This window comes from Prinia subflava (genome assembly GCF_021018805.1).
Source record: "Prinia subflava isolate CZ2003 ecotype Zambia chromosome W unlocalized genomic scaffold, Cam_Psub_1.2 scaffold_32_NEW, whole genome shotgun sequence".
In the NCBI taxonomy this organism is placed as follows: domain Eukaryota; kingdom Metazoa; phylum Chordata; class Aves; order Passeriformes; family Cisticolidae; genus Prinia; species Prinia subflava.
Window position 1 is genome coordinate 410,489 of NW_026960609.1, and position 13,536 is coordinate 424,024.

The window sequence follows — 13,536 nt, forward strand, 5'->3', positions numbered from 1 at the left end:
AGATAATGAAAGAATAAACAACCTTGGAAACATGCACTGGCAGACTGTCTTCTTTGGCTCTGGCGCAGGACCTTATGGGCAAGAAAAGCTCGAAAACCCTATATTCCTCGGGGAACAGCATCCCCGAGGTGAATCTCAGGGAAAAGCAACCCTGAGAGAAGAGGCCTTTAAATGTTATCTAGTCCAAACCTCCTGCAATAAATGGGGACATCTTCAACTATATCAGGTTGCTCAAAGCCCCATCCAGCCTGGACTTGAATGCTTCCAGGGATGGAGCATCCACAGTTTCTCTGGGCATCCTGTTCAGGGTCTTTACCACACTCACATTAATGATTTTCTTCCTAATATCCAATCTAAACCTACCCGCTGTCAGTTTAAAGCCATTCCCTGTAGGAGGATAGCTTATATCATAAAGTAGAGCTATCCGCAAAACTGGGCCTCAAACCAGGCCTCAGACCAGGCCTCAGGCCTGGTCTAGCAGGCCTCAGTACGTTCCACATACGCAGCACAAATAACCTTATCTGTTACTGGAAATGTGTTAAGGTAGTCGTGCTGCTAGCATGGAATAGTTACTGGAAAGACACAGTGGCTACCTTAAACTGCAATAGCTTACATACTTCTGTATGTTCACTGCCTATCAGAATGCACCTGTTCGTGTAAACTATTCTGTCTGTATAAAACCCGACATCTCGCAGAATAAAGTAGGAGAAGCTGTAATATAACCATATTAGTTTAGACCCTCGTTTCTCTAGTCCCCGATCTTATCTGATCCCAGCTTTCAATTCCCCCCCGTTATGTGGTGAATGAAACACTTTAGTAGACACCAGGTAAAAAAAAGGAATGAGTTTCTACTGATACCATAGAGATGAATGCTGTTGCACAGGTGAGCAGATGTGAGGTGTGTCCCAAGAAGCATGAGGGTTCCAAAAAGCTTGAAAAGGGACCATGATCAGCTCTGCAGTAGCTGTCCCTGATCTTCCTGACACCGAGGGAGCAAAAGGTTGAAGCAAGAGATGAACCAGAAGTACTCCTGACAGATCATGGAAAAAAAACTTGCTAAGAGTGGGAATTTAAAGCTGTGCTCTTTGTTCAAGTGCCCTATTACTGCCAGTAAAAGGCAGGGTTTGTTTTTTTTTTCTCCCCCTGCTCCATCATCTTCCAGAGGGTGACAGCTAGATTTCAAAGATTCTACTCTTAAAAAGGGCAGAAAATAGCATATCTTCTGGGAATTCAGTCATCTTTATGGAGAAGAAGATACTATAAACCACTCAGACCAGCTGCATTATCTATTTTCCCCCTCACTCTCATCTTTAACCAGCCAATGTGGTGCAGATCTGTTCAGTGGTGATATTTGTGTCACCCTCTACTGGAAGTTACACATGCTCTTGGGCCTATGTTTGATTGGTAATCTGATACCAAATGAAAATTCTTGCAAAACCTTTTTATTAAACATGTATTTAACAGTCTGAGAGGGTTTTTTCAGGCTTTAGGCTATATTAGTAGGATGCTTAATTCCATTTAAAAGTAATGTATAAAAAGTACAGGTTAGTTTTCTATTAATTATAGGAGCTCCAGCTTCAGATTTTAAAAAAAGTTTATTGTCACACTATAGCTTTCATTTCAGTGTCTTAAAGATAGTAATCAATCAAATCCAACTCTCATGGGCCTAATTGGTCTTCTAGGCTTGAATTTGTCAGTGGGTTTGGACAATGATTACTTATATAAATATGTTTTTTGCAAAATGAAGAAGGCCTTACACATAACCTGAGCATACAAGTTGGAAATCAAAAGTAAGTCGACCAGACAATGTTAGCAGCAGCTGCTGTGGCCATGTACTGGTTTGAAAGCAAAACCAGTGAGACTTCAAGTCAGAAATATAATTTAATAGAGAGAGAAGAAACAAACAACAAAAAGATAAAAATAAAAATAAATGCAATAGTACAAAGGACCACTGACAGAGTCAGAATGCAAACCTGACACCCTGTTGGTCAAGGTGTTGGAAGCAGTCCGAATTAAGTCCTCCTGGAATGACAGATGTGGCTCCGTTGGAGTAGAGATGATCCTCAAGAAAGGGTCCGGTCATCCTCTGAGAATCCAGTGGAAACAGGCTACCTTGGTGTTTGGGATTGCTGTTTTTATCCCGGTGGAAAGGCTTTGGCTCCTCCCACTGGGTGGAGCATCTCACAATGGAATGAAGTAATGTTATTAGTCATGTGAGAGGCCTTAAATGATCCATTCACAGGTGATATCTCTTGGAGGAGGATGGGTGGAGGAAGAGATAAGAAGGCACTGCCATATCTGGTGTTATCAGTTGTCCCATTAACAGAAGACATCCACCCTCTTTCCACCCCTAGAGTTACAAGAGATAAAGAACAATATCTCCCAACCAGTTTCAACAGATGAAAATAGAATACGCATTTTTGGTTACATTTTTCAACCCAAGACAACTTCTTAAAATGAGTCCTGTAGACTGCACTTAAAAGAAACTAATGTTCCACTTACATTTGAAGGCTTTCAGAACCTGGATTCTAATGTAACTTTGTACTATGGTTACTCTCTAATTAAAGATAGCTTCTGTGGGTTAGAAAGTGTGCTATGTCTAACCCCAATGTAAATGAGAGGTATTAGCTCTTTGCCCAGCAAATGTTGAGTAACTGTTTTCAGCCTATTTAAAAAGAAAACAACCTATCTACATCTATTTGGTATCTATACTGTAAAAAAAGAACAACTTTTCCAGAATGTACTTCATTTTTTCATTGTAAGGATAGACTTCATTAACTTCCATAACAAATTTTAAGTTTTAGGAATGAATCCATCAGTGTTTGACAAACTCTGTCTTGAAAATACATCAAATATACATTGATGAAAGGCCTCTATGATTGTTATAAGTTGTGACTTTAATTTGCATAGCTATAGACAAATATTTCAAATCCTGCCAATTTGTCTGTGTTTACCCTGATTTCTTTTACAGTTCTGTCCTGTATGCAGTTCTGTGCCTTTAAAGTAACTGAAGAGTAACATACTTAGGTTGTACAGGTCAACAGATCTCATGTTTATACTGTCCTAAATCTCTAGGTAAAATGGTAGTTTCAGCATCTGTGCAAAGTATGCGTACAATTTTGGAAGAAAAGTATCCGTGTTGATCTATATGAATTAGAAGGACAAAATCGTTCTGCTTTGATGAACCTTAGAATTTTCAAGTAGCTGTAAATAATCTAGTGTGGTTGCAACCTAATAAGTATAAAATGCTTTTCCTGACAAGTGTGCCATGTCATTACAATGCCCATTTTCTATGGTAAAACTCCGCCTAAAAAGACAAAACTGCAGCTTGCGGTAGGATGACACCATCATGATATTTTTAAAGCAGATTTTTGAATAGACTTTTATGGAAAATCAGTCTCTGGTTTGGTAGGTTACATGCATAGGTGTCCTGGCAATGTCACTGTTTAGTGTAAGGTAAATTAGCAGGAATAGCATCAATCCAGGGGAAGGTGGTGTGCTAAAAGTAGATGAAGTTGGCTGAGAAGACATGAAGTAATTTCTCCTGACCTCTTTCCCTGACTGGGGTAACCATGCTTTGAGCATCGTTGCTAATTTGTAATTAAGAACATTAGTTTAGTAAACTGAGATACAAAGCAATTTTAATTGACAACAATCCTTTTTTTCTAAAGTTTAGCTGAGATTTACTAATTGAAGACTGCTCTTGTGCTGATGTTTTGGAAATGTGTTATCAGGGAGAGGGAGGGAAAAGGGAAAATAACTTGCCTTTCTGCTCTGTGTGCTGCTTGAAGAGGAATTCTTGGCATTTACACACAATTAATTGAAAACAAGCTCTGTGCAAGTGGAATGTCTTTAGCAGATTTAAGAGAGTCGTACCTGTTGGTATAGCATTAAAGCTGTAGGGTCACAGTTATAAAACAGTGGAAGCAGAACAGCCCTTGCAATTCCGGAAGAAAGTGGATGGATGGTATCTGATGTTGGAGGATGGAGAGGCTAGACTTCATTTGGAGGAAAAACAGTAGGTATACTGCTTCAAGCCAGATCTGAAGCTGCAGCTAAACCAGACAGCATGATCTGAGCACCTCAAATAATTTAGTGTGTCATGAGCCAGAAGATGATGAAGAGCTAAGAGACATCCTCTAAATTTTCTGGTAAATATTTGTCTATGCTTAATTTCAAATTATTTTTTCTTGTTGGTGTTCTAGTTTCTGAAAAATTGCCTACAACTTCTGGCAGTCAGTGTAGTTTAGAGCAGTCTTTGGCTGTTCAAGGACAGAAGGGATGTAACACCTTTGTATCCTCTGTATCTTTCCATGCTTTCCATGAGCTTGGCTTTCCGACTTGCAGCCAAATCTTCCTGTCTGATAACTGCCTGCTTGCTGAGAATGCTGCCAAATGCCAGCACCTGTCAGAGCAGGACACACTGCAGGGACACAGCCCCTACTGTTGATCCACAGAGTGTTGGGATTCAGGGGTGGGGGCAGGCCAAGAGGACAGCTCTGAATCTCCTCCTCTTGGCAGGAGCTGAGCCATGTATTCTCTGTTGTCTTTCGATGGAAAGGCAGGCGACCTGGTTTCAGAAAGCCAGCACGGCGGCTCGACCTTCTCCCGAGCCACTCGGGCCACTGACACGCTGACACCAATGTGGTGGACAGCAAATGGCGTTTATTGGATTAGCACGTGGGGTTAAATAGTCTAAGGGGTCTTTACTACGTCAGAGGGGGGGCGGAGGGTTCAAGGTGAGAGGCCAATGGGGTTAGGAGGGGTCACCACCGGAGAGACGGGGGGAGGGTCCTTATCTTTCCGTGACATCGCGAGATCTTCCGAGCGCCTTTCCTTATCTAACACACACATCTCCCCTCCCCGCCTCAAAAATAAATGAGGCAGTTAAAACATAGGCATTAAAAAAGGGGTACAAGGTAGTAATTTAACAAGGAGAACAAGGGGGGTTTGGAGAACCTAAGTAGGTTTTGCGAGGCAGATCAGGCAGACCTCGCGACTGGCAATGTTCATAGTTTGATTCACAGCATTTGTTGTTGTCCGGTGTGTGACTCTTGGGTGCTCTCGGTTCGTCCCTTTCCTCTGGAACTGGAGTGTACACCTTACGGGGGCGTCTCACAGGCATGTCCTGTAAACAGAAACTCACAATTTTCATTAGTCTCATTCTGAAGATCAGGCTTGATCGACTTAAGTGGACACCACCTGATTCTTCCCTCCCTTTTGACAGCTGCGTACCCTCTCCCCGTGAGTACCAACCTCCAGCCCCGTTCCCATTCACCCAGCTCATTTTTGATTACAACTTGCGGGCCCTCCTCTAATGCTCGGGTGGCCCAGTGCTTTTGAGCAGGACTGTTTGTTTCATCCCCCTGGGGAACTGGTTCAGTGCTAGCAGGGCAGTTGCCAGCAGCCATGACTGGTCTCCTGGGGGAATGGCATTGGTGAAACCCTCTGACTTCGCCAGCACCTCTATTCTGGTTTTGAGGGTTTGGTTGGCTCGCTCCACTATGGCCTGACCTGTAGAGTTGTACGGAATGCCTTGCACTAAAGTGATGCCCCACTTTGAGGCGAATTCTTGCACAGGTTTGGAGGTAAAATTTGAACCATTGTCAGTTTTTATTTGCTTGGGGATACCAAGCCATGCCATGGCTGTCAGCCAATGTTGAATCGTGGCTTTGGAGTTAGTTTTGGAGTGCTGTGTGGCCACAATCACTCCGCTGTAGGTGTCCACTGTCACTGCCAGCCATGCTCTGGGCTTCAGCAGTTGACATAAGGTGAAGTCCGACTGCCAGATTTCTGAGGCTTTGAGACCTCTTGGATTGACCCCACTGGTCCACAGGGGTGACTTCTGGCAATGAGGGCAGGTGGCCACTGCATGTTTTGCGTCCGCTGTCGAGATCCTGCACCTCTTTGCCAGAGCTTTGGCTCCGATGTGGAGATACTCATGTAGTTGGCGAGCTGCCTGCAATGTCCACACTCCCTTTGCTGCAGCGTCCGCTTTGTCGTTGCCAGTCTGGAAGAAGCCCTTGACTGGGTTGTGGCTGTTGACATGAATGACAGACACGGTGCCCTGTCGCGAGGAGAGCGCTTTTTCCAGCATTGTGGCTGCTGCAGATGTTGACACACCTGGTCCCGACATGGCCAGGCACAGCCTTGCCACGAATATAGAATCTGTCACGATGTTAAGGTGTTCATCTTGGAAGAGTCCGCACGCCAAGACCACAGCTGCTGCTTCCAGTTGTTGCACAGACAGTGTGGGGTCACATGCTTTGACACAATGCCATTGTTCTCCGGTCTGCCACACCGCCGCTGCAGTGGAAGTCGCAGAGGAGGCGTCTATGAAGACCGTCGGTCCTGGCAGTGGTCGGTCCATGACCTTTGGTGGCAGGTCTATGTCAACAATGGTCAGTAGCTGAGTCCAAGGTGGTCTGGAGGCATAGCAGATTTCTCCTCCGAAGCCAGTGAGGGCAAGGGCCAGGTGCTCTGACGCTGCGGTTGACTCCGTGGTCAGCTGCTTGCGGAAGGGGAGATGGATTCTTGTCGGTTCAGTTCCCAGATGTTTCAGGGCGAGTTACCTGCCTTTCATGATGATGTTGGCGACGCATTCAACTCCCGGGGAAAATGCACGAGCTGGTTTTCCAAGGACCACCCATTGGATCGGCCGGGCCTTCTCAGAGGGTCCTTGGGCCAGTGCTCCCACTCCTCCTTTCTGAGTGAAATGGACATACAGATCAAGGGGTGCACCTGGGTTCCACCTGTCAAGTGTGCCAGTAGACATCTGATGTTCGATGAAGTCGAGGGAGCTCGCTGCTTATGGTGTCAGCTCCTTAGATTCCCAGGGGTGCTTTCCTTTCAGGAGATCATACAAGGGGTCCATGACCTCGGGAGGGATCAGGATGATGTTGCGGAGCCACTGCAGAGATCCCACGAGTCGTTGCATGTCATGGAGTGTCTTGATGTCTCGGCAGACCTTCACCTTGGGAGGGGTCACGTAGGAGTTTGTGATCCCCACTCCCAGGAAGGTCATGCAGGGTCCTCTTTTGATCTTTGCGCTTGCAATCTCAAAGCCGTTTGCCTGGAGAGTCTCTGTGATTGTGGACACTAACTGATCCACCTGGCTGGCTGATGGTGCGGCGATGAGGACGTCATCCATGTACTGAATGATGGTCGCAGCAGGGTGGGAATGTCGGACTGGCATCAGTGCTCTGTCCACGGTGATTTGGCATACCGTAGGGCTGTCTACAAAACCCTGTGGTAGCATGCGCCATTGGAAACGGAGGCTGGGTCGCTCGCCGTTTGGGAACACAACAGAAAAGTCAAACCGTTCCTTGTCCTTGGGGTGCAGGGGTATCGAGAAGAAACAGTCTTTGATGTCCAGCACTGCGCATGGCTGCCCTTCGGGGATGGCTGAGTTCATGGGCAGCAGTGTCTGGACAGGACCCATAGGTTTGGTTGTCTTATTCACTTCCCTGAGGTCGTGGACGAGGCGATAGCCTTCTCCAGACCTTTTGGGGATCACGAACACGGGGGTGTTCCAAGGGCTGGTGGTGGGTTCTATGTGACCCTTTTGCAGCTCACGGTCAACCAGTTCCAGCAAGGCTGTCATTCGAGGCTTTGGCAGGGGCCACTGCTCTACCCATACAGGGTCTGACGATTTCCATGTCAGTTTGATTGGCAGCGGTGGGTGCACGGCAGTGGCCCTTAGGATAAATTTGTAATCCTCACTCCTAACATGGCAAGGACATCCCTTCCTATCAAGGGTGGTGAATTTTGCAAAATGTAGGGGTAGATTGCCACAGTTTGTTCTGGTCCTTCTTCTGTGTGGAGTGTTATAGCTACCAACTGGTTGCTTCTCCACGCCCGGGTCTGCCCTCCAACTCCGTTCAATGGGGGTACTTCTTTAAATTGCCAATGCCGGGGCTATTATGCTTGCAGGATTATCGGACAGTCCGACCCTGGGTCCCCCCAAAACTGAAGCCCTATGACATGGGGGTCCCGGCTGCCATAAAGGCGGCACATTCCCCATATCACCAGGGGCTCCTTCCCGATTTTCATGGCCAGGGCCACCCAGGGGTCCCGCTCTGGGGCGACTCCTGCTGGCCCTGTGCCACAGGTGCGGCCTGTGGCGGTGGTGGACACGAGGGCGCCGCTGGCGGTGTTGTGAAACCTTACCATTGTGTCGCTGTGGGGGGTGCAAAACCGGCTGTCCCCTGTGGGGGCATGGGGTATGAGGGTTCCCTGCCCCACTGGGGGTTGGCATAGATGGGCCGCCTCGCATTCGCAGCGGGAGGAGGCTGGGTGCGGCCCGCACGCCCCCTCCCTTTCCCGTTTCCCTGAGGCCGGGACCTGCAGTCTTTGGCAAGGTGCCCCTTCTTCCCACAGCCCCAGCAGGGCCCTCTCGCACGGGCTTGGAGCGGGGGCACCGCCGGGGATGGCTGTGCTGGCTGGGGACAGCTCACCACAATGTGGCCTGCCTGGCCACATTTGAAACATGCCATCGCACTGGTTAAGGTGCGGACGGCTGCCTGAATGGGTGTCAGTTGCTCCTCTTTTACTACATGTTTAATCATGTCGGCCAGGCTGGCTCCAGCCGGCAAGGAGCGCAGAATGTCTTTGGTAATTGAGTTACATTGTTGCCGCAGGCAATCGGCTACTACGGGGCCTTTCGCCTCTGGGGGCAGGGTAGACGAATGCACCGCTGCCTGAAGGTGATCCACAAAATGAGTGAAGCTTTCGCTTTCACCCTGTTTTATGGCGGACCATGGAGAGGGCCTGGCCACCACTCGGGATGCAGCTCGAATGGCCTCCCGGGCAGCCTGGGTGGTGGCTCTGACCTCCTCAGCCCGCATGTTCGCGGCTTGTTGCTGAGGGGTTATCATGTCGTCATGTTTTCCCATCAGCCTGGATAGGCTGGAGTTGTGCAGTGGCTGCCCTGCTCCAGAAGACTGAGCCAGTAAATTTGTACAATTGTCCTTCCACTCTTGTTTGAACACAATCATTCCCGCCCCATCAAATATCATACGTCCTATCTGTTTAATATCAAAAGGGAGCAAATCAGACTTGCCAAAAAGGCCATCCACCAGGGTGGAAACCATGGCTGAATTCAACCCTTTTTCTGAGATTGCTTTTACGATTGTTTGTATGTCTTTGGGATTTACCGGTCTATATGTTTTTTTGCTGGTTACCCTCCGGCCCGGTAACCCTTACTGGGAAGGCTTTCACTGCGGCCGCCGGTGCCCATTCGGCACAAGCTATTTTTATTTTTCCCCCATCAGTGAACTGGGCTGGCTCATATTTTGAACCCCTTCTGGAGTGGCTTAAGGTTTTATTAGGTCTTGCTCTAGCCCTTGCTAGCCTCTCTGTCTCTAAATCCCAGTCAGTGTCTGACAGTTCTCCCGAACTGCTGCCGCTGGTGGTGTCCGACTGAGAGTCGGAAGCGGACTGCCAGCGCACTTCCGGGCTCCCGTGCTGTTTCGTGCGCCTCCGGTCCCGCCCCTCCCCTCGGGGGTGGCCCCGCTCCCGTCCCCTGGGCTCGTCCTGCCTCCCGCGGGGGGAGGTCTCTCCCTTAAATGGTGGCAGTGTTAAACGCAGCTCTTGGCAGGGTGTGTTCTCCCTGCCACTGTTCTGCGCGTGCGCGTTTGAGAAAGCCCGCGGTTCCGAGCCGAGCGCCCGCTCCCCGCCGCTCCCCCGCGCACACGCGTCTGCGAGAGCCCACAGCTCCCGGCTGAACGCTCGCTCTCCGCCGCTGTCCCGTGCGCACGTGGCCGCGGAAATCCGGGGGGGGCACTCCGAGCATGCACTCCCCCCCTTCCTGCCGCTCGTACGCACCAGCAAAAGCCCGCGGCTCCTGTCTGAGCACGTGCTCCTCTCTCTCTTCCCCGTCTTTCCCCCGCGCATGCGCGTCGGCGAACATCCGCGGCTCCGGGTTTTCCCCACCAAGAACATCCAGACCCCGCCCTTCCCCGCGGCCGCCGGCGCGAGTTTTAAACACGTATGGCGGCGGTGCCGCCCGCGTGTTCTCCCGTGCCACGTGCTCGGCGTCTCTGGCCTCGCTCGCCAATCCCTCCCAGAAAACCCTCGCGTGCTGCCGCGCCTCGGGCACCGAAATGCCGGCTGACGGCGAAGAGACGCCATGGGGACCCGTGGATTTTCGGGAAGGTTCCGTGGGCTAGGGGGAGGCCGGCGGCTTCGGCGGGGGGGCCGGGGGGTTCCCTGAGGGTACCGGGGGGTTTGGACTCGGGCTCCAGGAGGGGGGAAGCATGCCTGGCTCCCGCGGTTCCCCACCCTCGGACAAATCATTTTCGGATGCCGTTTGCGTTGCAGCTCCCACCCCCAGCTTGGGGGTAGCTAGCAAGCACACGCGCGCAGTGCTCCAGGTCTCCTGTTCCTCCACTGCCTTGCGTAGAGCCTGCTCGACCCTTCCCCACGTCTTGAGGCTTTTGGCGCTGCCCGTGGATTTAGTATCCTCGGCTAGGGCAACCGTGCACCTCCCCCAAACCTCCGAATGTAATACATCTACCGGTCGTTCGACGACCCCAAGCTCTAATAACCTTGCCATAGCAAGTTCAAAATCCTTGAGCTTGCACTCAATTCCCCACTGTTTATGAATCGAACTTACGACCTTCGCCATGGCTTCCATTGGCTGGTCCGACGGCGTCCCGTCTGCCTAGGGTCAGATCCTTTGTCCTGCCCTGGCCGCTGCTCCTGTCCAGGTGAAAATCCCGATTCCCGAGCGTTTTTTCCTCCCGGGTTTTCGGCACCACAATGTTGCCTTTCGATGGAAAGGCAGGCGACCTGGTTTCAGAAAGCCAGCACGGCGGCTCGACCTTCTCCCGAGCCACTACGGGCCACTGACACGCTGACACCAATGTGGTGGACGGCAAATGGCGTTTATTGGATTAGCACGTGGGGTTAAATAGTCTAAGGGGTCTTTACTACGTCAGAGGGGGGGCGGAGGGTTCAAGGTGAGAGGCCAATGGGGTTAGGAGGGGTCACCACCGGAGAGACGGGGGGAGGGTCCTTATCTTTCCGTGACATCGCGAGATCTTCCGGTCGCCTTTCCTTTTCTAACACACAATTCTCTGATACTGAGGGTTTGCTGTAACAGGACTAAAAGGTAAATGCCCTAAAGAAGCAAGTCAGTGCTTTAATCATATAGATGAAAATAAAAATGCGATATAGTCTTAAGCCTTTACTGCATGAAAGGAATTTGATTTTGTACAGTTTTATAGGAAGCAAGTATTTTTTAAGATAACAGCACACTGACTTTCTCAGGATAATCTCAGTTCCCTGCTCAGCAGCACACTTGATTATGTCATCTCCTGTTGAGATTTGTCTCTGAGCTTCCTCTCCTTCCTTTTGTCTTCTAACAGTCCTCTGTGAGTGCTCTGTTGTCCAGATCCATGCCGGTTTGCTGTGTCTGTGCATCTGCGAGAAATGATGGAACTGATTTAGGCCTTACACAGCAGCTCTGTTGCTTTGTTATCTAAACAATTTTATTTCTCCTTTGTTGGTTCTGCTCTCTTTGTTTCTGAATCCCAATCACTGTCTGTCTGCTCTCCGGAGCTGCTGCCGCCGGTACTGTCTGACAAGGAGTCAGAGGCGCACTGCCAGCTCACTTCTGGGTTTGAGTGTCGTTCAGTGCGGCTCCGGCCCCGCCCCTCCTCTCGGGGGTGGCTCCGCTCCCGCCCCCTGAGCTTGTCCTGCCTCTTGCGGGGCGAGGTCTCTCCTTTAAATGCTGGCAGTGCTGAACGCAGCTCTCGACGGGACACGTGCTCTTCGCGCCCTTCCCGCACATGCGTGCTTGCGGGAAACCGCGGCCCCGAGGCGCGCACGCGCTCCTCGCCGCTGTCCCGTGCATGCGGGTCTGCGGAAAACCACGGCTCTGAACTACGCGGGCGCTCTCCGCGGCTTTCTCGCGTGTGCACGTCCGCAGGGAACGGCGGCGCCTCCCCGAACGTGCTTTCTCCGCCGCTTCCCGGCGCGCACGCGCCCGCGGAAGCCCACGGCGCCGGGCCGGGCGCGCTTTCCCCGCCGCTCTCCCGTGTGCACGCGCCCGCGGGAACTCGCGGCGCCGCTCCGAACATGCACCCCCTCCCCTCCTGCTGCGCGCACGCGCCAGCAGAAGCCCGCGGCTCCCGTCTGAGCACGCATTCCTCGCCCTCTTCCCTGGCTTTCCCCTGCGCATGCGCACTGGCACACACCCACGGCTCTGGGCTCTCCCCACCACAAACGTTCAGACCCCGCCCCTCCCCGCTGCCGCCGGCGCCATTTTCAAACCCGTACGGTGGTGGTGCCGGCCGCGTGCTCTCCTGAGCCACGTGCTCGGCGTCTCTGGCCTCTTCGGCCAGTCCTTGCCAGAAAAATCGCACGCGCTGCCGCGCCTCAGGTACCGAACTACCGATCGACGGCAAGGGGACTGAGGAGGGACCTCCGGATGCCCGGGAAGGCTCCGCGGGCGGGGGGGAAGCCGACGGGCTCGGGGTGGGGGTCGGGGGGTTCCCTGAGGGCACCGGGGGCTTTGGGCTCGGGCTCCGGGAGGGGGGAAGCGTGCTTGGCTCCCGCGGCTTCTCGCACTCGGATAAATCATTTTCAGACGCTGTTTGTGTGGTGGCCCCCACTCCCAGCTTAGGAGTGGCCAGCAAACACACACGGGCGGCACTCCAGGTCTCTTGTTCTTCCAGCGCTTTCCGTAAACTTTGCTTGACCCTCCCCCATGCTTTAAGGTGTTTCCCGCTCCCTGTGGATTCCGTATCTTCGGCCAGCGCGAGTGTACACCTCCCCCATACCTCCGAATGGAGGATTTCTACTGGGCGCTCTATCACCCCAAGCTCCAGTAATCTTGCCAAAGCAAGTTGTAAATCTCTGGGCTTGCACTCAATCCCCCACTGTCTGTGAATTACACTTACGACCTTCGCGAGTGCCTCCATGAGTCTCGCTGGTCCGGGGACGTCTCCCCCGCCGAGGGTCAGTTCCTTTGGCCTGCCCCGGCCGCTGCTCCTGTCCAGGCGAAAAATCTCGACTCCCGAGCGTTTTTCTTGTTCCCGGGTTTCGGCACCCTCCTTACAAACTTCAGAGGAGAGAGTGAGTACCCTATCCTAGTCCAGTCCTTTCCCTGTGAGATAAGAAACAAAATTGTGGCTCTTCATAAGGTAGGAAGAGGGGTTTTTTGTTTGTTTGTTTTAGTAATGCAAAGCCTTAGTTCTGTTCAGTGTTAAACACAGCAGTACTTAGTCAAATTAAAATAATGTGAGTTCTGAAGTTTCAATTCAAGAATGTGAAATGGCTTTAAAACCAGAGCAACTGTTCATTTTTAAGAGTTAAGATGAATAAGTATTTGTGGTAGCTTTCTGATGGAAGTTTATTTTGGATAAATCATTTGAGAGTGTTTCAGCTGTTTAACACAGCCTTTCTTTAGTTGACAGTTGTTTTCACATACTGGAGTATGGGAATGACTTCACAGGAAACATTAAGTTATTTATTCCTTGAATCTTGCAGCAGGAGATGAAGATATTTCTCCTTCAGTATGGCATTATGATC